The 25233-nt window shown below is 44.9% G+C and overlaps 1 pseudogene; it reads left to right on the top strand.

The window, feature by feature from the left end:
- The window catches only part of LOC131218653 (serpin-ZXA-like), a 29865-nt pseudogene extending 8692 nt beyond the window's left edge, over positions 1-21173 (top strand).
- Positions 21174-25233: the final 4060 nt, after the last annotated feature.

Genomic DNA, 25233 nt, shown 5'->3' with positions numbered 1-25233 from the left:
ACTTGGCAAAGGACCCTAAACACCACCAGAAATCTAAGCACATTGAGATCAAGTATCATTACGTCCGTGATCAAGTGAGAGATAAGAAGGTCGCCCTCAGCTACATTCCTACTAAGGAGATGATGGCTGATCCCATGATGAAACCTATAGCTAGAGATCTATTTCAGGTTCACGTCAGGCAGATGGGATTGAGGAAAGCTTGACTGATGTACTTGTTTTGTAGTACCTTTGATCTTTCATTAATAAATATTATATCCCTTTTATTCAGTATTGAACACTAATATAACTAGGTATGAAGATCATCAGCATTTACCTTGAAATCATGTAGGATTTCTATTTTTTATCGGCAGGCCGGTCACCCACTCGCACGAGTTGACCAACCTTGAATGTACAAGAGAGGTACATTTGGGGCTATGTTTATACATTGAGGTATGAACTTCCCTTTATTGTGAATAATAAAGGATGAGGATATGAGTGAGTCGTATCCGCCTACAATCTTATAAAGATTGAAGATGAGACTGATAAAGTCGAATAACATAATCGCACCATTCCGTTACATGCGATCAATGTTATGGCCTGAAATTAAAGCCAGGTTATGAGGTTATGAGATGAGTCGTACCTTATGTAGAATAACCTGCGTATTGTAGACCCGACATTCACCTAGTATTGTCTACTTTACGACGTGGATTGTAGCCACGTGCTGGGACCTATTACCTACAGATTGCTTTGATTCGATCCAATCATTGCAACGTGCGACTAGCCAGTCCCATATGTGACTCTTTGTGTCCTTAGCTACCCTCCTCTTGTGTATATGAGGATGAGATTAAGTGTTGCTACTTTAGTGTACGATGACGAAAGGTCCTTGATTGGCCAGACTCAGTTACGCTAGGAAAGCAGCTTGATTAATTCCAAATTACACATCTGCGTGGGGAAGATCCCGTGACAGCTACACCATGTTTCTAGAACTATAAATACGCACTTGAAGACTTATCCGCCGGCAGTATCGAGTTGTTTTTTATTAGACTTTTGCAAACATTATTTTTCTTAAAAAGCATATATATAAGTATTGCTTTGAATTAGTTTTATTCGAAGTTTGTGAAAAATCAAGTCTTCATAATAACTCGATAAGTTGGATAAGTGCGTATGTTGGCCGAGTACTCCAGTTCGGGAGTTAACTCCATCCGGTGTGGTCATGCGGACTAGGACAGGCATTGCAAAGCTTGGGTTATTGAGTACTAGTCAGGTGGTCACTTAGTACTTAAACACCTGTGAGAAGATTATGGTGATCCAGCTGGTCCCACGCCTCTGATTCTTTTGATCGCGATGTTTGATCTTTGATTGTTATTAGGCGAGTTAAATGGACAAATTTATGTGCCTATCCCACAATGTGATTGAGTGGGAGATGTTGGACGTAGGCCGGTGGGGCCCACTGGTGAGCAATCACTAGTGGGTGGGTCCCATAAGTGTAGGCATCTTCCAGCCTTTTTCCTTTTCTGTTATATTTCAAATTCAAAATTGAATTTGATTTATGATAGGAGATAGGGATAAAACCGGGTGATATGGTCTCATCCAAACTCCCCTCCTTTCCTATAAAAAGGCATGCGCTCTCTCTCGCATAAACCTACGGAGATATACAAAATACTGAGAGTATACGGAGAGAGAAACATTGTGCTTGAGAGTCTGTCCATCTTAGCTTGTCCTTGGGACGATCTGATCCATATATCGCAATCCGGGACCACTATATACCGTAGGATCAGAGGTGTGAATAGTTCCATCTGCTCCAGTAGTAGATAGGCGGGCCGTTGGAGCACCGTTCTTCTGCTTTGTAAAGGTTCCAAACATCGTGTAGACCGTCAGATCTTGAGGGCTCACCTTCCGCGCTTCCCAACATATTGTTCATCGGGAACGTGATAAATCCGTCATTGGTTGCATCCTAACCGATCATTAGGAACATTTCTATATATCAGGAGGCTGGAAATAAATAAAGATTCGAGCACTATACGCAATCTCAAGAACTGTGATTTTGTCATTGATCTGTTAGTCAATCAAAGTGTTTCTAATGATGATTAGACCAACTGCAATTCCATGCAATTCAAGCTGGATCGAAGCGATATTTGATTTGAATTTCGTGGGCAAATGCAATTCAATTCAACTGAATGCCCAAACATGGCCTTAGCTCAGAAAAGTTGAATGTAGGCAAGAGCATTTGAGGTACACATTTTCATTTGGATTGTGGATTTTAAAGAGTTAAAAGATAACTTTGAGTTCTGGTTTTGCAATATCAGATTGGTTTGGATGTAATGGGGTGGGCCTCATGTTTAGAGGCTTTTTTTTTGTAATGAAATCTTTCTCCTTTGTCTTGGGTTTCAATATTGTAATTCACCATAGATCTCCTACTTTGCCTCTTTTTTTTCTTCTTTATATATATATATATATATATATATATATATATATATATATATATATATATATATATATAAATTGAATAAAATATCATTACCTTCATAAAAAACAAACAAACAAACAAACAAAGAAATTCAGATTGTTCCCTTAAAATGCATTAAAAAATGTTCGAAGATGGAGAGGCTGTCATTGTTCCAAACTTGTGGATATCAATTACTTACTCGAAGAATTGGATTTCAGTGGATTAAGAGAATTGTCGAAAAAATGATTGTTTTAAACTTGCCTTTCATATGAAAAATGATTTTTTCAACCCTGTTTCAATTTTTGAAGGCGTTTTATTCTCATCTTCGCTGAAGAACTCATACTATCATATTTCAATGATCCAACTGCTCTCCGAATGCACATGCTCTATACCAGTAATGGTGGAGATGGTGACGATCAAGGTGTGGCCCATCGCAATATGATCATGGCAACAACATAAATTACAATGTATACTGACCCTTAAAACACCGCTACATGATTTGTATACTACACTAATCATATAACATAATTCAAGAAGACAATTTTCTATACATCTCAGATCTCACCCACTCAGAGGAATAAGGACCTTTCATCCATTGGATCCCACTATGGACATGTCATAGCCTAAAAATCACATACTCCAATGTGGACCATCGTCGACCATTTTCAGTCATCCATTAGGCAATCAGTGATCAGATGTTAAAAGCTTCTTAGGATTAGAAACTTTTGGTGATGCCACATGTCACACCCCAAACTCAGAAATCGGGCTCACAAAATTTTTGATCGCCGAATCCGGCGCCGACTGCCTCCGTAATGCCTCATTCTCGGCTCCCAATACTCATACGCCAGATTCTGATCGTGGGATTCTAGAAGGAGGATTTTCAGTATGAATTTTTTTTTGTAATGGAGCATAACCGCAAGCATAACCAAGTCACAAAACGACATCACCACATATCCACTATATCAAAAACTTTTGAGTACAATGTGGAAAGGGAAATACAAGGTGATCAAAAGCTCCAAAATAATCCGATACACACTCCTGCCTCAGCGCTGCTGTGATCCAACGACACCTGTACGTAACGGTCGTGCATAAGCTTACAAAAACTTAGAGGGTGGTATAAGTGTGTGCGCAAGGCAAGTACTAAGTATACAAAATCAGAGTACTGCGTAAATATGCGGGTAACTCCATGAATAGAATCAGTCGTACCAAGGCTATGTGATGCAAGGCATGAATGCTATCAACCATACAAAGACCATGCGATGCAAGACCTATGTAGCCAAATGTCATATGCGAGATGCAAAGCAAGCATGTCAGTCCTCATCAAGTACACAAATCAGTACAGTTTCTCTCTGGGATATCACCGGGGTCTAATACAATTCACACGGACTGCCGCCTCCCTAGCCGCATAGCCCAATAAGTGGAATAGACCACACTATCAGCCTGACCAGTAGTCTGCCAATACCTACCCGGCTCGTCAATAGCGGACTCATTTGCGAGCTGGTCAAACTCAACCTAGCTTACAACCCCCTCACTCGGGCAGATAAGGCCATATCATCTTCCAACCGACCAAGACACAGTGGGAGACGCGGCCTACTAGTATTCGACACTCCTGCGCTCGTGTATCTACTTAGTCTAGACATTGGAGCATCTCCTTGCACCAAAAAGGAACTTTCACCTAAGGACATCCTAAGTGCCCACAGTGCTAGAACCAAGTATTTTCGGTATCCGATACGGCCATCCACGATGTGCCTGTGGAGGCCATGGCCCTGATGTCGCTAGGGCGTACAATGATCATGACACATAAATGTGAGATGCATGAATCACGCTATCCAGTCATGCAACAATTCTGCGCGTACCACGCACTTATGTGGGTAACTCGTATTAGTGAGTCCCATAAATAATTTGCCCAATGGCATATGTTATAATCAGTCACTATTCATATCAAGCATACATATGATGTGTATGACATGAGTCATGGAATTATACTAAGCATGTTATAAAGTGATGAACTATCCTCACAATGAAGATGGGCCTAGATGGCCTACACACAACAAGTATGGGTCTATCAATAGGCCCTAGGGAGAATTATAATGCGGACGTTTAACTAACATTATTCTTACAATGTGGACGTCAAACCATCATTGCTCCTAAGGCACGGCCCGTCATAAACATCATTACACAAACCATGGTGGAATCACACATTGCAAAGGGCCTTATATACGTCCCATTGGGCCTCGACCCATGGGCCCCAAATACATTAAATAGGCCGCATCACATGGGCCTCATGTAATCAAGGTGGGCCTCAACAACGGGCCTCATACATCACATCGGGCCTAATCAAATGGACCGAAGCAATGGGCTGAATCAAATGGGCCAAGTCGAATGGGCTGAGTTGAATGGGCCGAGTCGAATGGGCTGAACACAATTCATCTATTTTTAGAAATCAATATATATATGTGTGTGTGTGTGTGTGTGTGTGTGTGTGTGTGTGTGTGTGTAAAAAAATGAATCATATCAAAATATCAACTGGAACATACCATATATAATCGTAGTGATAATGATTTCCACAGTTAAATTTCAGTGGGCCCCATCATAGGGTTTATTTCCCATCCAGTCTATTCATAAAGTTACAAAGACCTGGATTTAGAGGAAAAATAAATATCATATTAGTCCAAACCTTGTAGCGTAAGGGTTTCAATGGTGGACGTTCAAATCCACCGTTTTCTACAATGTGGTCCACTTGATCCTAGATCTGTCTTATTTTTAACCTCAAGCCTTAAGACGAGCTTGCCAAAGGGTTAGATGGTTTGGATGCAACACATGCATCATGGTGGGTCCCATAGGGATGGACAGCATGGATAAAGCACATACCTCATGGTGGGGGCCACACTAATGAAAGGTGTGGAACACATACATCCATGGGTCCCACGTGGGGCCCACCATAATGTTTATTTTCCATATAATCTGTTGATAAGGTCACCAGACCCAGATGAAGAGGAAAAACAAATTTCATAATGATTCAAAACTTCGGTGACCCAACAGGGTCTCAATGGTAGACGTTCAATCATCACTGTTTCCTGTGACGTGGGCCACCTGAGCATTAGTACGGCTAGATTTTTAGGGTGGGGCTCACAGCTAAAAGGGGCCCACCATATGCATGGTGTGATGTTCAACACACATCACGTGGGGCCCACAGCTGGGACCACATCCCTGCCACATCACGTGGGGCCCACAGCTGGGACCACATCCCTGCCTCCAGGGAGCCGCAGCAGCGGAGGACGCTGCTGCAGCGTCCTCTGGACGTCAGCAGCAGCAGCCCTACTGCATACTTTTTTTTTCCTCAGGTGTTTCCGTGGTACAGCCCGCATCCAGAGAATCCGACCCAGCCGTTACATTCTATGGCTCAAGACTGCCTGAATGAGCCCAATATTCGATGTATTTTGGTGCATAGAAACATCAGAGCAGGCCCTTAATGGATTTAAACAGTAACAATCATTGTTTTCTAAGCTATGGCCCGCCAGAAAATTAGATTGGCTTCATTTTTTAGCTCAATGCCTAAAATGAGCTAGGGAATGGGATAGACGGTGTGGATTAAATCCATACATCAAGGTGGGGCCTGTATGAGCGGTCCACCCAAGTCTTGTAATCAAACTGATATTTTTGTTTCACTAGACAATACACCACACCTTCAATTCGCACTTCAGTAACGTCCAGCATCCAGGGAAGCTGGATGGTTTTGGATAAAACACATAGTAAGGTGGGCCCCACCATCAGATGTGCTATCCAGGTGGGCCACCATATGCATGAATGGTGTGGATAAGACATACACCAAGGTGGGGTACATCCGAGTAGGCCACACAGCCACATCATCACATGAAAAAAAATGAAAAAGAGAGGGAGAGAGAGACACACACGTGCGATGGAGGGACCCCAACACTATGTGCAATCCCTTCCATGCATTCAATCGTACATGAAGTGGGGTCCCATTACATGTGAGCCCACCGATCAAAATCAACGGTGGAGATCCTTTCTCCACCAAAATACAATGGTCTAGATGACCCTATTCATGCAAGGAAAATAAACATCATGATGGGGTACATGGAGAATGGCCCCATCATGGAATGATCATGAGAATTAAGGTGGGCCATCGACCACACCTAGGGTCCAAAGTGAGATCCATATCATCAATCGGTAGGCCTCACTTGGCCCATCATCAAAGCATTAAATCTAGGCCTACAAAGCACCCACTGTTCGATCTTCTTGGTCCGATGGAACGCCACTCTTCCTATGTCTTACTTTAATGGAAGGTGATAAGAGCTAAAGGTCTAGGATGATGGATTTTTGGGATAGGAAGTGGGCCACACAACTCACTCTTTTCTCTCCTTAGAGTGCTTAGACGTGCACTCCTTTGCTTGCTTAGAAAATGTGAAGAAAAAGAGAGATAGAAGGGGTAGTTGTAAGAGAGGTGATGGATGTGAGGTGATAGTTGTACTTGACATATACAAGTATATAAGAGAGAGGGTGAGAGAGAGTTAACTTTGGGGTTGCTCTTGTACTTGACATGAGGTGATTGATTGATTGATTGAGTGATTGATTGATGGGACATGTTGTAGAGATTCTCTTAGGATAGCAAAACGCATGGTGTTTTCTTCCAACTAATCACGAGCCCACATCTCCTGCCCAGGGTATCGAATCGGTGTGCAAAACACGGCGTTGGAACCACAGCGACGGTGCGGTCGCAATGGTATAAGTCTCGGATTAAGCCGACTCAAATCTATAGGATATGACTTAGGATCACGCGCAAACATCGATTATATGTCACGGGTTGTCGGAATTCGACAAGAAGGATCGTGGGAGTCAACGGAATAGTACGGACTACAATACAGGTCTTATAACTGTCCCTACCTAATAAAAATTTCGTTCTCAAAATTTACACTACCATCGCAACTAAACATAACTCACAAGGGAATAGAAAACATAATATCATATATAATCAAAATACAATACAATATATACTCAGCGCTCTCAAATCTCAGCCTCGCGCTCCCAAGATACCTCATCCATACTATGATGGCCCAACTGCACCTTCACCAAGAGAATGACCTTGGTCCGGAGGACCTGCTCCTTCCGATTGAGGATACTAGCTGGCTACTCAACGTAAGAAGCGTCCTCACGAACCTCTAACGGCTATCAATCAATAACGGGAACGATGTTTGACCCACACTTCCTCAACATAGAGACATGGAAAATATTGTAGACGACAGACAACTGAGGTGACAAGTCAAGCCGATAGGCCACGTGTCACGCCCCAAACTCGGAAACCGAGCTCACAAAATTCTCGATCGTCGAATCCGGCGCCGACAGCCTCCGTAGAACCACATTCTCGGCTCCCAACGCCCATTCGCCAGGTTCCGATCCTGGGATGATACAAGGAGGATTTTCAACATCAGTTTGATTCGTAATAAGCATAACCAAAGGCATAACCCACATACAACAACCAAAAACTCCATCACATTTCCACTATGATCAAAAAATTTATAAGTACAATAAGCATAAAGGGAAATACAATGAAGATAGACCAAAAGCTCCAAAATGATCTGCTAAGTGCTCCTGCCTCAGCGCTGCTGCGATCCAACGTCACCTGCACGCAACGGTCGTGTATAAGCTTATAGAAAGCTTAGAAGGTGGTGAAAGTGTATGCTCAGGGTGGTAATGCAGTTATGCAATATCAGAGTAATGCAGAACATGCTGATGAATGCCAAGAATACCATTAGCCGTACCAAGGCCATGCGGTGCAAAGAATGATGTCGGCCATACCAAGGCCATGCAATGTAAAATGCAATTCAAGCATACAAATCATCATCTAAGTCCACATATCAATACAGCTCAAAATCTGGAATATCACCGGGGTCTAGTACACTCCAAGCCAGATTGCCGCCCCATCGCATGCAATAAGGTGTGTGGAAAAGACCTCACTATCCGCCTGTCAATATCGGGCTCAGCTCGTCAATAGCGGAGCCATTCCTCGAGCTGGTTAGACTTAGCCTAGCATTGCCCCTTACTCTCGGGCAGGTAAGGCCGCACCCCCTTCCAACTGACCACGACACAATGGAAAGCTCAACCGTCTGGTAATCGGCACTCAGCGCTCATGGACCCACTCGGTCTAGACGTTAGAGCAACCTCTTGGTACCATAAGGGTTTAAGGACTTTCACCCAGGGATATCTTTCACACCCCATGTAGAACAGTATTTTCGGTATCCAATCCTGCCAACCACGATATGTCTGTAAAGGCTACGACCCTGATGTTGCTAGGGCGTACAGTAACCATATCACACAATGTGAATGCATGAATCACACTATCCAGTCATGCAACAATCCTGCGCGTATCGTGCGCTCATGTAAGGCAACACCCCCTGTACGGGAGCCCCTAAATAATCTGCCCGAAGGCATATGCTATGATCGGTCATTTCTCATATCAAGCATATATATGATGCATATGATCATGAATCATGGAACTAAACATGTTATATGGGATGGATGATGTTCATAACAAAGATGGGCCTAGACGACCTACACATAACACGTACGGCCTATAATGAGCCCTAGGGTGAGTCATAATGTGGACATTTAACCAACACTATACTTGCAATATAGACGTCAAACCACCATTGCTCCCAAGGCATAGCCCAACGTAAACATCATTACATAACCCGTGTTGGGATCACACATTGCAATGGACCTTAGGTACATCCCATTGGGCCATAAATACATCAAATGGGCCAAATCACATGGGCCTTATATTCATTAAGTGGGCCATATCAATGGACCGCACCAATGGGCCTTATGTACATTGCAATGGGTTATAACCCTGGGCCTTAGAGTGCATCAAATGGGCCTACTCACATGGGCTTTATATGTATCAAATGGGCCTTGCCAATTGGGCCCTATACGTGCATCAAATAGGCCTCAACCCATTGGCCCCATTACATCTTAATGGGCCTCGACCCATGGGCCCCTAATGCATCAAATGGGCCTCGACCCATGGGCCTTACATATAAATCAAAGTGGGCCTTAACCATGGGCCACAAGTACTGAGATAAGCCGCCCACCACCATTATATTATATATGATATAATATATAATATATATACAGTACATATAATATTATATATAATATAATATTATATATATATACACACACGCACACACCACACACGCACGCACTCAATAGGCCCACCATCCCTGGACGGTGCGGATAAAACACTTACATCACTGCTGGCTACATCACTGTGGGCTCCATGTGGGGCCCACCATAATGTTGAGATACCATCCAACCCGTTGGTAAGGTCAAGTAGGCATAGATGAAGGGTGAAAACAAATTTCACCCTGATCCAAAACTTCTGTGGGCCCAAAAAGGGTTTCAAAGGTAGAGGTTCAATCCCACTATTTCATACGGTGTGGGCCACCTGAGTCTTGGATGGCGTTGGAATTTGGAGGGGGCCCACTTCTGGGAATGGCCCACCTCATGAACGGGTTGGATGACAAATAACATCAAGGTGGGGCCCATAGCTACAGCCGTGGGTGGCTGGCGGTCTGTCCGCTGGACGCTGGCGCGCAGGCAGCGCCTGCTGCCCTTTCTGACACAGCAGCATTGCTGCTGTGTTAAGATTTTATTATTATTATTTTTTTTATTTCAGTTTTCCCGCGGTTTTCGCAGGTGGGGTCCATATTTTGACAATCCACTCCGTCCAATGGCCTTCCATGGCTCAACACGAGCAAAACAAGTCCAATATTGGACATATTTTGGCATATAATAATTTCAGGGAAGGCTTCAATGGTGAAAACCACCATTTGATATGGTGTGGCCTGCCAGAACCTCGGATTGACTCTGTATTTCGGTTCAACGCCTAAAATGGGATTGAGAAGGGAATGGACGGCGTGGATTGAATACATGCATCAAGGTGGGGCCTACATGAGTGGACCATCCTCATTGGCTTGGAACCAAGCTATTTTGGTTTCTTTCCAGCAAACGTCCAGCGTCCCTGGACGCTGGACTTACCATATTCGTTGGAGGTGGGCCCTGCTTAGGTGGGCCACCAAGTGATGGATGGCATGGGTACTACACATATAAGGTGGGCCCCACTTAAAAATGGTTTGGGTAAAATACCTACCTCATGGTGGGATCCATTCAAGTGGGCCACACAACCTCATTATCATCACAAAAATAAAATAAAATAAAAGAGAGATAGATAGAGAGTGAGACCCGCGTGATGGAGGGACCCCGGCACTATGGGCCCTCCCTTACACTAAATCATACATCAGGTTGGTCCCATTACATGTGGGTCCATGAAATCGAAATCCAACGGTGGAGATCCCTTCTCCACTAAAATAGACGGTCTAGATGACCTTAAGTATGCAAGAAAATAAACATCATGATGGGGTCCATGGATAATGGCCCCATCATGGAATGATCATGATGATCCAAGTGGGCCATCGGCCACATCTTAGGGTCCAAAGTGAGATCCAAACCATTGATCGGTTGGCCTCACTTGGCCCATCTTAAAAATATCAAAAACTACCCTATCAAGGCACCCACCGCTTGATCTTCTTGATTCCTTGGCTTCCTTAACTCCTTGTGCTCCTCTTTGATGGAGGAAGATGAGAAATGGATGGTTGAGATGAGAGATCTAAGGATGGAAAGATGGGCCACACTTGCATTTTCTCACCATTGGAGGGCTCATACGTAAGGGATTTTCTTGCTTATGGGAGAGTTGGAAAATGAGAGAGACTTATAAAGGGAGAGAGAGAGAGAGGGAGTGATGGGTGATGGAGTGATGGATGTGGTGGTGATGGGTGTAAGAAGCTTTTTTGACTTTTTTGGAAAAAGTTGTAAGAGAGGTATGGGTTTGTGTAAGAACTTTTTGACTTTGGGGCTTGCTTGGAAAGGGTGAAAGGTGATGTGTACTTAACATGATGGGATTGATGGGATTGATTGATTGATGTGACACCTTGTAGAGATTCTCTCAGAATTCGCACGCGCGGCGTTTTCCTCGCACCGAACGCTGGCCCACATCTCCCAACCAAGGTATCGCCTCGGCGTGCAAGTCGCGGCATCGGAACCGCGGCGACGATGCGGTCACTAAGGTATAAGTCTTGGGTTAAGCCGACTCGGGTTGACGGCATGAGGATCAGGGTCGCGCGCAAATACCGGATAAGGGTCGAAGGTTGCCTGAATTCGACCGGGAAGACCGCGGAAGCCTATGGAACGGTACGGTCTAGGATACGGGGCTTACACCACGGCGCCAACGAGCCCGGTGATCTCGAAAGGTCTTATGAATCTCGGGGCAAACTTGCCCTTCGTTCCAAATCGAACCACACCCTTCATGGGTGAGACCTTGAGATACACATAGTCCCCAACGGTAAACTCCAAGGGACGACATCGATAATCAGCAAAACTCTTCTACCAGCTTTGAGCTGTGCGCATCCTCTGCCTGATGACATCGATAGCCTCTGACGTCTGCTGCATAAGCTCGGGACCTAGGAGACGCCACTCTCCAACCTTGGTCCAATAACTCAAAGATCTGCACGGCCTGCCGTATAATGCCTCAAAAGGAGTCATGCCAATGGTCGCCTGATAACTATTGTTGTATGCAAACTCAGCCAATCGCAGGTGCTCGTTCCAACTACCCAAAAAGTTGATCGCACATGCTCTGAGCATATCCTCAAAGATCTGGTTGACTCTCTCAGTCTGGTCATCGGTCTACGGACGGTACATAGTGCTGAGCTGCAAATCAGTCCCCATTGCTCTCTGGAAGCTCTCCCAAAACTGAGAAGTGAACTTCGGGTCTTTGTTTGAAACGATCGACACAGGAACACCGTACAATCTCACGATATCATCAACAAACAGGTTGGCGAGCCGATCTACAAGTCAGGTCTCACAAATCATAAGAAAATATGCCGACTTCGTCAGACGGTCCATGACAACCCAGATGGTGTCATGACCGCACTGTGTCCTTGGCAAGCCCATAATAAAATCTGTCGACACGTGTTCCCACTTTCACATCAGGACACTCAACGGCTGCAATAGACCAGAGGGTCTCTGATGATCGGCCTTGACATTCTGGTACGTGTCACACTCAGCCACAAACCTGGTGATCTGGTGCTTCATCCCTGCCCAAAAATACTGACGCCTTACATCGCGATACATCTTCGTCGAGCCAGGGTGAATAGAGAACCACGATCGATGTGCCTCGGTCATAAGATATCTGCGTAACTCAGGAATATCCAGGACACATAATCGTCCTCTGAAGCAAAGTCTACCATCAGAACCAATCTGTCAGTCTGACTGACTCTCAGATGCTGCCTCTACCCGATAACTCTGTACCGACTATCTGCCTGCCGAGCCTCGATCACCCTTGCGACAAGACAGGGTTGAATCGACAGGCTTGATAACTGCACAATAGAAGACTGCAAGCTGATCTCGAAGTCAAAAGCCGACACATCCTTAAGCATCCTCCACTCCTTAATTATCATGTGCGCCACCAGGCCTCGTGGCTGACGGCTGAGGCATCTGCCACCACGTTCTCCTTGTCCGGGTGGTACTGGAGATCAAAATCATAGTCCTTCAGGAGCTTCATTCAACGCCTCTGCCTCATGTTTAGCTCAGTCTGAGAGAATAGATACTTCAAGCACTTGTGGTCGGAGAAGAGCTCGAACCTCACCCTATAGAGATAGTGCCTCCACACCTTCAATACGAAAACAACTACTGTCAGCTCCAAATCATGCATGGGGTAGTTCAGCTCATGGACCTTGTGTTGGCGAGACGCATAAGCCACCGGCTTCCCGTGCTGCATCAGGACAGCACCCAAGCTAACTCGTGAGGCATCTGTAAATACAACAAATCCATCACTCCCAGAGGGAAGAGTGAGGACAGGAGCAGACGTGAGGCGGTCCTTCAGCTCCATAAATGCCTACTCACAAGCATCACTCTAAATGAACTCGGCACCCTTCCGGGTCAACCTGGTTAACGAGGTTGCAATACGAGAGAATCCCTCAATGAAACGTCGGTAGTAACCCGTCAAACCAAGAAAATTGCGGATCTCAGATACGTTCGTGGGTTAGCCCCACTGACGCACAGCATCAATCTTCGAGGGGTCCATGGCAACACCCTGCCTTATCACCACATGACCAAGGAACTTCACTTTCTCCTGCCAGAACTCGCACTTCTCCAGCTTCGCGTAAAGCTGGTGTGCATGGAGGGTCTACAAGGTAATCTCCAGATGCCGCTCATGCTCCTCACGGGTCCTCGAATATATCAGAATGTCATCGATGAACACCACAACAAACTGGTCGAGATATGGACGAAAGACCTCGTTCATCAACTGCATGAATACTGCGGGTGCATTGGTCAATCTAAAGGACATGACCTGAAACTCAAAATGACCATAGCGCGTCCTAAAGGCTGTCTTTTGGATATCCTCATCTCGGACCCGAACCTGATGATAACCGGACCACAAGTTTATCTTCGAAAAGAACTGCGCCTCCTGCAACTGATCAAACAAATCATTGATCCTCGGAAGTGGGTACTTCTTGATCGTGACATTGTTGAACTCGTCGTAATCTACGCAAAGCCTCAACGAGCCATCCTTCTTCTTCACGAAGAGTACCGATGCTCTCCACGGCTAATTGCTCGGACAGATAAAGCCTAAATCACGTAACTCGTCCAACTGCTTCTGCAGTTCCCGTAACTCCAACAGTACCATACGATATGGGGCCTTCGAAATAGGCGTGGTATCGGGCACGAGATCAATCTGGAACTCGGTGTGCCGATGAGGTGGTAACCCCAAAATCTCCTGGAACACATCAAAAAAACCCCAAATGACCAGTAACTGGTCGATACTCAAAGCAACTAACTCCTCAATGCCACACGATAACATGCAGGAAAGCTGCTCTCCTCTGGGCTCGGCAACAAACTGGAACTCTGGCACGCCGGGTATACAGAACGTGACTGTCCTCGCTGAACAGTCCAATATAGCGTGGTACTCGGTGAGCTAATTCATGCCCAAGATGACATCAAACTCAGACATCGGCAATTCGAACAGATCGACAGGCAAAAAGATATCCCCAATCAGAATAGGGCAAGACGAGCAAAATCGGTCTATCACTGCAGTCTTCCCTAAGGGCGTCGACACCGACAAACCCTCGCAGGCAGACTCCATCGGCAAACCGGTCGATCGGCGAAAAACATCAGCCACAAAGGAATGCGATGCAGAATCAAACAATACACGTGCAATGCATGGGAAAACAGGAAGAGTACCCTCGACGACCCCTCTTGATGACTGAGGGTCCTGCTAAGTGACATAAAATCTGCCCTCGGGAGGTGTCGATCCCCTCTGAGGTCTCTACTGCTGCTGCTGCCGCTGTGGCGGCCTGATCTGCTGCCTTTGCAGCTGCGAGGGAGGTCCCGGAGGCTAGTGTTGCGGTCGCTGCTACTATTGTGGGGGCTGTCGCGAAGGCTGATACGGTGCCCTCGGCTGCTGCTCATGCGGATGGGGACACTCGTGCCTACGATGTCTTGTCTTACTGCACCCAAAGCAAGTACTTGAAAATGGTCCCGGTGGTGGTGCGGGGGGTGCCACTAGTGCTCGGAATGCTGGGCGGGTCATGCGTCGCTGCTGTGGATGATATTGTTGCTGCTGCGAGCTACCAGATGACGCCTTCCTCTTCTGATCTCCTCTCTAGTTACGGGCCCTCTGCAAACCGACCCAATTTACCTCCTAGATTTGGGCCCTCTCCATAATCTGCTCAAATGTCGGAAGCATATGTCCGACCACACCGCTCCTGAGGTAGGACGCAAGCAGTTCTCAAAACAGCGAGCCTTCCGCCCCTCATCATCAACAAGGTACATCGCGAATCTCGATAGCATGACGAAACGTGCCTCATATTAGGACGTAGTCATATCCCCCTGGACCAGAGTCCCAAACTCTAATGCGCTCTGTTGTCGCGCATGCTCGAGAAAGAACTTCCGGTCAAACCGGTCTACAATGTCCTCCCAAGTCCACTTGAAATCGGCTGCTGCCGCTCAGGCGACAGATGCCCACCAATGCTGGGCCTCTCCCTAGAGAAGAAATACGGTTAATGGGACTCGTTGCTGGGTCGTACATCTTATGGTGTCGAATATCTTCTTCACCTCCAAGCACCATATCTCTGCTACAATAGGGTCTGGCTCGCCCCGAAAACGCGAGGGATCGTGTTGTTGGAAGTCTTTGAGAAGGGCGCTCGCACGCTCCTGCTCTGCCTCAGCTAGCTTAACAGTAGGACGCCTACTCTGCCCCTGAAAAATAACGGTCATCGCCTGTAGCATCTGCTGCAGCTGGGTGGCACTCACAAGTACGGTCGGATCCGCACCGGTCTCAGGTAGAGGAGTGGCATCCTCAGGCTAGAAAGCAGGAATATCCGGTGGTGGAGTAGGAATCGCAAGTGGTAGAGCGGGAGTCGCAAGTGGTGGAGCGTGATTCGCTCGGGTCGCTCTTCTAGGCAGCATGTCCTATAGGAAGGAACAAGGGCCTATCAGCCTTGAGAATTCTCGAAGGCATAAACGTTAAGGGTCTATATCGAAAAATCCTAAGTTATTCAAACTCAGAACCTATTCATTCTAAGTTCATAGTAGATATGTGATGTGATCCTCAGGTATTCCCAAGTTATGCTCTGATACCAACTTCTATCACGCCCCAAACTCAGAAATCGGGCTCACAAAATTTTCGATCGTCGAATCTGGCATCGACAGCCTCTGTAGTGGCCCATTCTCGGATCCCAGCACTCATATGACAGATTCCGATCCTGAGATCCTAAAAGGAGGATTTTCAGCATGATTTTTTTTGTAATGCAACATAACCGCAAGCATAACTAAGTCACAAAACAACATTACCACATATCCACTATATCAAAAACTTTTGAGTATAATGCAGAAAGGAAAATATAAGGTGATCAAAAGCTCCAAAATAATTTAATATGCACTCCTACCTCAGCGTTGCGGTGATCCAACGACACATGCACACAACGGTCGTGCATAAGCTTACAAAAGCTTAGAGGGTAGTGTAAGTGCATATGCAAGGCAAGTGCCAAGTATACAAAATCAGAGTAATGCTAAAATATGCAAGTAAGTTCATGAATACAATCAGTCATATCAAGGCTATGTGATGCTAGGCATGAATGCTATCGGCCATACCAAGATCATGCGATACAAGGCCTATGTAGCCAAATGTCATATGCGAGATGCAAAGCAAGCATGCCAGTCCTCATCAAGTACAGTACAGTTTCTCTCTGAGATATCACCAGGGTCTAATACACTTCACAGTGATTGCCGCCTTCCCAGCCACATAGCCCAGTAAGTGGAATAATTCATACTATCCGCCTGACCAGTAGTCTGTCAATATCTACCTGGCTCGTCGATAGCAAACTCATTTGTGAGCTGGTCAAACTTAGCCTATCTTACAACTCCCTCACTAGGGCAGATAAAGTCACACCCCCTTCCAACCCACCATAACACAGTGGGAGATGCGGCTTACTGGTATTCAGCACTCCTGCGCTCATGTATCCACTCGGTCTAGACGTTGGAGCATCTCCTGGTACCAAAAAGGTTCTGAGACTTTCACCTAAGGACATCCTAAGTGCCCACAGTTCTAGAACTAAGTATTTTCGGCATCCGATACGGCCATCCACGATGTGCCTATGGAGGCCATGGCCCTGATGTCACTAAGGCGTACAATGATCACGACACACAAATGTGAGATGCATGAATCACGTTATCCAGTCATGCAACAATCCTGCATGTACCATGCGCTCATGTGGGTAACTCCTATCAGTGAATCCCATAAATAATCTACCCAATGGCATACGCTATGATCAGTCACTATTCATATCAAGCATACATATGATTCGTATGGCATGAGTTATAGAATTATACTAAGCATGTTATAAAGTGATGAACTATCCTCACAACGAAGATGGGCCTAGATGGCCTACACACAACATGTATGAGCCTATTAATAGGCCCTAGGGAGAATTATAATACGGACGTTTAACCAACATTATTCTTACAATGTGGACGTCAAACCATCATTGCTCCCAAGGCACGGCCCGTCATAAACGTCATTACACAAACTATGGTGAAATCACATATTGCAAAGGGCCTTATATACATCCCATTGGGCCTTGACCCATGGGCCCCAAATACATCACATGGGCCGCATCACATGGGCCTCATGTATATCAAGGTGGGCCTCAACAATGGGCCTCATACATTGGGCCTAATCAAATGAATCGAAGCAATGGGCCGAATCAAATGGGCCAAGTCGAATGGGCCGAGTTGAATGGGCCGAATACAATTCATCTATTTTTAGAAATCAATATGTATATGTATAAAGAAATGAATCATATCAAAAGATCAACTGGACGATACCATATATAACCGTAGTGATAATGATTTCCACAGTTAAATTTCAATGGGCCCTATCATAGGGTTTATTTCCCATCCAGTCTATTCATAAAGTTACAAAGACCTGGATTTAAAGGAAAAAGAAATATCATATTAGTCCAAACCCTGCAGCCCAAGGGTTTCAATGGTGGACGTTCAAACCCACTGTTTTCTACAATGTGGTCCACTTGATCCTAGATCTGTCTTATTTTTAACCTCAAGCCTTAAGACGAGCTTGCCAAAGGGTTGGACAGTTTGGATGCAACACATGCATCATGGTGGGTCCCATAGGGATGGACAACATGGATAAAGCACATACCTCATGGTGGGGGCCACACTAATGGAAGGTGTGGAACACATACATCAATGGGTCCCACGTGGGGCCCACCATAATATTTATTTTCCATATAATCTGTTGATAAGGTCACCAGACCCGGATGAAGAGGAAAAACAAATTTCATAATGATTCAAAACTTCGGTGACCCAACAGGGTCTCAATGGTAGACGTTCAATCATCACTGTTTCCTGTGACGTGGACCATCTGAGCATTGAGTACGGCTAGATTTTTGGGGTGGGGCTCACAACTAAAAGGGGCCCACCATATGCACGGTGTGATGTTCAACACACATCACGTAGGGCCCACGGCTGGGACCACGTCCCTACCTCCAAGGAGCCGCAACAATAGCTCTGGACGTCAGCAGTAGTAGCCCTGCTGCATACTTTTTTTTCTCAGGTGTTTCCGTGGTACAGCCCGCATCCGGACAATCCGACCCAACCGTTACATTCTATGGCTCAAGACAGCCTAAATGAGCCCAATATTTATGTTTTTTGGTATAGAAACATCAGAGTAGACCCTTAACGGATTTAAATGGTAACAATCATTATTTTCTAAGCTATGGCCCACCAGAAAATTGGATTGCCTTCATTTTTCAGCTCAACGCGTAAAATGAGCTAGGGAATGGGATGGATGGTGTGGATTAAATCCATACATCAAGGTGGGGCATGTATGAGCGGTCCACCCAAGTCTTGTAATCAAACTGATATTTTTGTTTCACTGGACGGTACACCACACCGTCAGTTCGCACTTCACTGACGTCCAGCATCCAGGGACACTAGACGGTTTTGGATACAACACATATTGAGGTGGGCCCAACCTTCAGACATGCTGTCCAGGTGGGCCACCATATGCATGGATGGTGTGGATAAGACATACACCAAGGTGGGGTCTATTCGAGTGGGCCACACAGCCACATCATCACGTGAAAAAAATGAAAAACAGAGGGAGAGAGAGACACACACACACACGTGCGATGAAGGGACCCCGACACTATGGGCCCTCCCTCATTCAATCGTACATTCAGTGGGTCCCATTACATGTGGGCCCACCGATTAAAATCAACAGTGGAGATCCTTTCTCCACCAAAATGCAATGGTCTAGATGACCATATTCATGCAAGGAAAATAAACAACATGATGGGATATATGGAGAATGGCCTCATCATGGAATGATCATGAGAATCAAGGTGGGTCATCGACCACACCTAGGGTGCAAAGTGAGATTCATACCATCAATCGGTAGGCCTCACTTGGCCCATCATCAAAGCATTAAATCTAGGCCTATAAAGCACCTACCGTTCGATCTTCTTGGTCCGATGAAACGTCAATCTTCTTGTGTCTCACTTTGATGGAAGGTGATGAGAGTTGAAGGGCTAGGATGATGGATTTTTGGGATAGGAAGTGGGCCACACAACTAACTCTTTTGTCTCCTTAGAGTGCTTGGACGTGCACTCCTTTGCTTGCTTGGAAAATGTGAAAAGAAAGAGAGAGAGAATGGGTGGTTGTAAGAGAGGTAATGAATGTAAGGTGATAGTTGTACTTGACATATATGGGTGTGTAGGAGAGAGTTGACTTTAGGGTTGCTCTTGTACTTAACATGAGGTGATTGATTGATTGATTAGGTAATTGATTGATAGGACATGTTGTAGAGATTCTCTTGAGATAGCAAACGGGCGGTGTTTTCCTCGAACTGAACGCGGGCCCACATCTCCTGGCCAGGGTATCGATTCAATGTGCAAGACACGGCGTTGGAACCGTGGCAATGGTGCGGTCTCAATGGTACAAGTATCGGATTAAGCCAACTCAAATCTACAGGATATGACTTAGGATCGCGCGTAAACATCGATTATAAGTGGCGGGTTGCCGGAATTCGACGGGAAGGATCGCGGGAGTCGACGGAACAGTACAGATTAGGATATAGGTCTTACACCACATCCTTAAAAGGGCCCACCTGACTATTGGTCCAAACCATGTTCACATCCCAAACATGGATAATCAAGGCAAATTTCCTAACCTGCAGAAGATCATTCATGCTTCTCTACAACAGTAATGCAGTTCTTTTCATTGATGTTGAGGTTGATGGTTGTGATTATTAGGCTAATAAAGTGGCCCGCCAAGTGAATTCATGGATCGAAAGCTCAAAAAACGGCCTAATCAAAGAGCTTCTTCCATCTGGATCTCTTGATAGGTCTACCATGCTTGTTCTTGCAAATGCAATCTACTTCAAAGGTGCCTGGAGTACGATGTTTGACGGGTCAAAGACCCAAGACAGAGATTTCTACCTCCTCGATGGAAGCATCCGCCGAGCGGCCTTCATGGCAAGCAACAATAAGAAGCACTTCCTCCGCTCTTTCGACGGATTCAAAGTCCTCAAACTCCCATACCAACATGGAAACACTGACAGACGATTCTCCATGTATTTCATCCTCCCACACGAGAGACGGATTGCCAAACCTCATAAAGAATTTTGATCTCAACTCCAGCTTCTTGGGTCATCATCTTAAGCTCTGGGAAGTTGAAGCTGGCCGGGTTCAGCTCCCACGGTTCAAGATCTCATTTGGGTTGGAAGCTTTAGGGATTATAAAGGAATTGGGATTGTATTCACCTTTCTCAAAACAAGGCGGGCTTACAAAGATGGTAGACTATCAAGAACTCTTCGTCTCCAAGATATTCCACAAGTCATTTGTTGGAGTTGATGAGGAAGGGACTGAAGCTGCTGCTGCCACCGCCGCTATTGTGGCATACAATTGTAGCAGTTCACGTCTACGTACATGGACTTTGTAGCCGATCACCCGTTCATGTTCATGATCAAAGAAGAGGCTAGTGGGGTTGTGTTATTCATTGGGAATGTGCTCAACCCCTCTATAAGTTCTTGATTTGTTGATGCATCTTTTACATGATGAAATGAAAACTTTCTGAAGTTATCCATTTTATTCAAAAAAACAAAAAACAAAAAAGAAGCGATATAGTAAGAGGTGTAGAAAAATTGTATGGGAAATAACCTCGAATGGAAAATAAAAGAAAACTGGAACCTCACACATGATCAATGCATCCGAAGAAGGAAGAAGATTTTGAATCTCTGCGGGGGTGAGGCATGAACAACGTCTGATCATTTCTAGTCTGGCAATGACGGGCTGCTGGCCATTAGCAGATATCTGGTCGGGCTTGCGCGCACATATGAACTTGGATATAGCTTAGCACATTCATGAAGGATATATGAGTGGATTCTTATACATACATATTCTTTTCTCCATTCCCATCCAATGTGGGACTTACTTTTTTCACAAAGAAACAACAAACACTACACAAAAGACTAAAACCACAGATTCTTTTCTCCCCTTTTTTTTTTTTTCCAAAATTTTCTTTATTTTATTTGAAATATTTTCAACAGGAAGCCACTGAATTCTGGTCTTACTAGCACCCTACAAACAATCTTAGACATTATTTTCCTCCTCAAAGCAACACAACTCAATCATAGATCCTGTTGTTCCTCTTCCAAATCCCCCTAAGAATCCCAAAGAAAACAAGGATCAAGATAGTGCCAATCCAACCTTTAAAAGGACTGTTGAACCATTCAAGCAGTATTGATCAAATCAAAGCATTACCCTGTCTGATTTTGCCTCCCGATACATGTGGACAATTGCTTCTAGTTGTCCATTTCCATTGGATGGCTGGGAGCATCAGATGGGAAAGCTATTGGGGCATTTCCATCCTAAGATGGGGTCCACCAGATCAGAGGCTTAGGTTACAGGAAGGTTGGTCCCTCTGGTAGCATTTCTGGTTGAGAAAAATAAAAATCCACCATCTGCATGCCCTAAACTTATTCACCTACAAGTAAATGCCATTCAACTGTTTGTGTGGGTCCATGTGTGTATGCCATCCAACCTGCACATCAAGTGAGTCCCACCATGATAATGATATCCCTAAAAAATTACATCTATACAATCATTAGGTGGGTCGCACCATAGCAGACAACCCACATGAGGGTTGGGTCATTCCACTTTCTTGGTGGGGTGACCCTTCTAGATGAGTTGGATTCCATGCAACAATCTGTGGCCCCCCACAAAATAGAGTTGTAGAATAAGCTTATCCTACAATCTTGTAGAGGATCCAGCCAGGCAGTATCATGCGAAGCAATCAAGCACACAATGTCCATACATGAGGCATATACAATTACATGTATGAGATCTGAACTGTCCATCTATTGTCCCCTACATGGATAATCTAGAAATCAATGGGAGGATCTGTGCATTGAACTTTGACCCTATTTAGGTTGTTTTTCTTCCATCCATCCATTTGTAATCCTCAAGATTAGTCCGACCAGTATCCAGGATCACCCGACTGGTGTGATTTTTGGGGAAAGCTCCATCCATTTCAGGGCCCAATAGGTGAAAGTTTAAGATCTCATAGATACATAACAAGTCATGAATGTTTGATAACTAACTTAAAGATGGTATTGGTAGAGAATTGAATCCCTCTACAAAGAAATCAATAGTTTTACCTGGCTTGAAACTCAGCTGTCTCAACTCAACTCAGTGAGATTCTGAGTCAAGTCAATTACAAATTCACAGTTTGAAACTCGACAAGACTCATCGAGTCGGTTAGCTGATGGGATTGACTAAAGCCAGATAAATCAATTCAATGGATGTGTTGACAGATTCCAGTAAATCAAAGATTCAATCAAGTCCTTAAATCAAACTAACCGAACTGGACACGAAGTTCATTTGAGCTATAGATGGTGCAAGTAGAAGGAAACACAAGTAATCAACTAACATTCGAAGCATTTCTTACAAGTTGGGTCTTTGATGGGAAGGTTTTTCCCAGCTTAGAAGTTGCAGTGTCTGGGCTGGGGATGGTTAGCAAGTTGCCATTATCAGATATGTAGAAATAATTGTAGTTGATCCTAGTAACCAAGTCTACCACATGAAGGAAGTGCCCTACATAGAGCTTGAATGATAGGACCTACATTCATAAGAATTAGTTATCTAATGGTGTGATATGAACCAGTGAAAACTGTTCAATTGGTGCACATGTCTGTAGCTCCTGACCATCCTATTGATGGGCCACAAACCAAAGTCACATTGACTGAATGATCCTAGCCATTTGATCAGTGGACCTTCTACCATAAACTCATAAACTCTCCTTACTGTCCAATAACAGGTCATTAACCAGACAGGAAAGACAGTCCATGAGGGAAGGCACAATTCGATGGACTTGAATTGCAGTGTAGCGCATAGCACCAAGGTCATTACTGTGTGCTGTTGGAAAAGCTTTATTGAACCCACCATGATGTTTGTCTTTTATCCACGCTGTCCATTTTGCCAGCTCAATTTAGGGCATGAGCTCAAAAATGAGGTAGATCGAAATCTCAGGTGGGCCACATCACAGGAAACAGTGGTGATTGAATGCCCACTAGTAGAAACTATTCCTAGAACCCAATGTAATGTTTTGGATCTAGTTGATGTTTGTGTTTTTCCTTCATCGAGGTCTGTGTGACCTAATTAATAGGTTGGATGGCAAATAAACATCACAGTGGACTGTAGGAAGTTTTTAATGGTGGCCACTCACTCACCACTGTTTCATGTTGTTTACACCTGACCTGACATCATCAGATCCAATGGCTAATGCAAAAGGCCGTAGTTTACATAATGACCTGAGAGAGTGGGTACGATTGAATGGTTAGGTGGTAGTGGCATGCTCCAAGACGCTCAGTTCAATTCAAGCTGCATTTGGCTTTGGCATGCCCCGCACATACACATCACACGAATGACCAAATTTTAGCCAAACACCTATGGTGCGGTCCACCTTAGATTTGGATCTACCTCATTTTTGAGTTCATGCCCTAGGAGTAGGTAAAATGGATGAATGGTGTAAACAAAACACGTCATGGTGGGGTCTATAGAGCTTTTCCAGCAGCACACATTACCGACGCCAGTGCTGTGTGCTACACCATGCAATCCAAGTCCATCCAATTGGATAGTCCGGATAGATTGGCATGGACACTAGTTGGAGGCAGTCCCTTTTTTAGGTTATCTAGACAGGATCTCCTAGACCGGAAGGAGATTCGAACTGTTGGATCTTTCATCTTTGGCTTTCTCTCTCTTGAATGCAATCCTTGAATATCCTAATGGCACTGAAAGTCTATGCGAGAGAGTGGGCCCTAAGGATCTAACGGTCTACACGATATGGGACCTCCACAAAGCCAAGGCTGAATGGTCCAGGTCTAGCAGTCCACGTAACTACTACTAGAATAGATGAATCACCCTTCTAATTCTACAGTACAAATGGCCTCAAATTATAATCTACAGCTTAGATTGTTTAAGGGACAAGCTAGATAGACAGTATTATTCTCTCAATTGGGAGTTTGATAAGACCAGAGATTATCCCATCTTATCCTTATCTCCTCATCTAAACCTTGTGGGACCCACCCAGTAATGATTGCCCACAAGTGGGCCCCATAGGCCAATGTCCAACAATCCCGACCCCAAATTTGCAGGCCATTGATCAGAGAGTAGGATCCTTCAATCTGGGGAAGTATCCAGGGAAGCCAATCTATGGTGGGGCCCATCATATCAATGGTCTGAACCAGCAAACCAAGCCTTTGCTCAACTTGCATTTTAAATTCTTTTTATTTGGCTTTGAAGCCGTAGATAGAAACAATGCTGATATTGTTAATTAAAATTTGGCGTGAATTACAGTACATCCACATTCTAAAATGGGTATCAAACACTCTTAAAACTTCGATCACATCACCTGAATTTCATACTGGTAGTTGGTGACATAAATTACAGAATGTAATCCCACCGTCCATCCTGCAGGCTCCACCTTGGATAAATCACTGCCTGACTATTATGTTGTTCAGATGATCCTAACCATCTAATCATTTCCAAGGCATTTTTTGGGTTGTTGAGGTCTCGGTCAGTGCTGATAGGTGTTGAGATGGACCCATGGAGCCCACTTGTGAGCAACCACTACTGGGTGGGTCCCATTTGATTTTT

Source organism: Magnolia sinica, chromosome 11, assembly GCF_029962835.1.
Source record: "Magnolia sinica isolate HGM2019 chromosome 11, MsV1, whole genome shotgun sequence".
Classification (NCBI taxonomy): Eukaryota; Viridiplantae; Streptophyta; class Magnoliopsida; order Magnoliales; family Magnoliaceae; genus Magnolia; species Magnolia sinica.
Note: the sequence above shows the minus strand (reverse complement) of the source record. Positions and strands in the feature narration are given on the sequence as shown.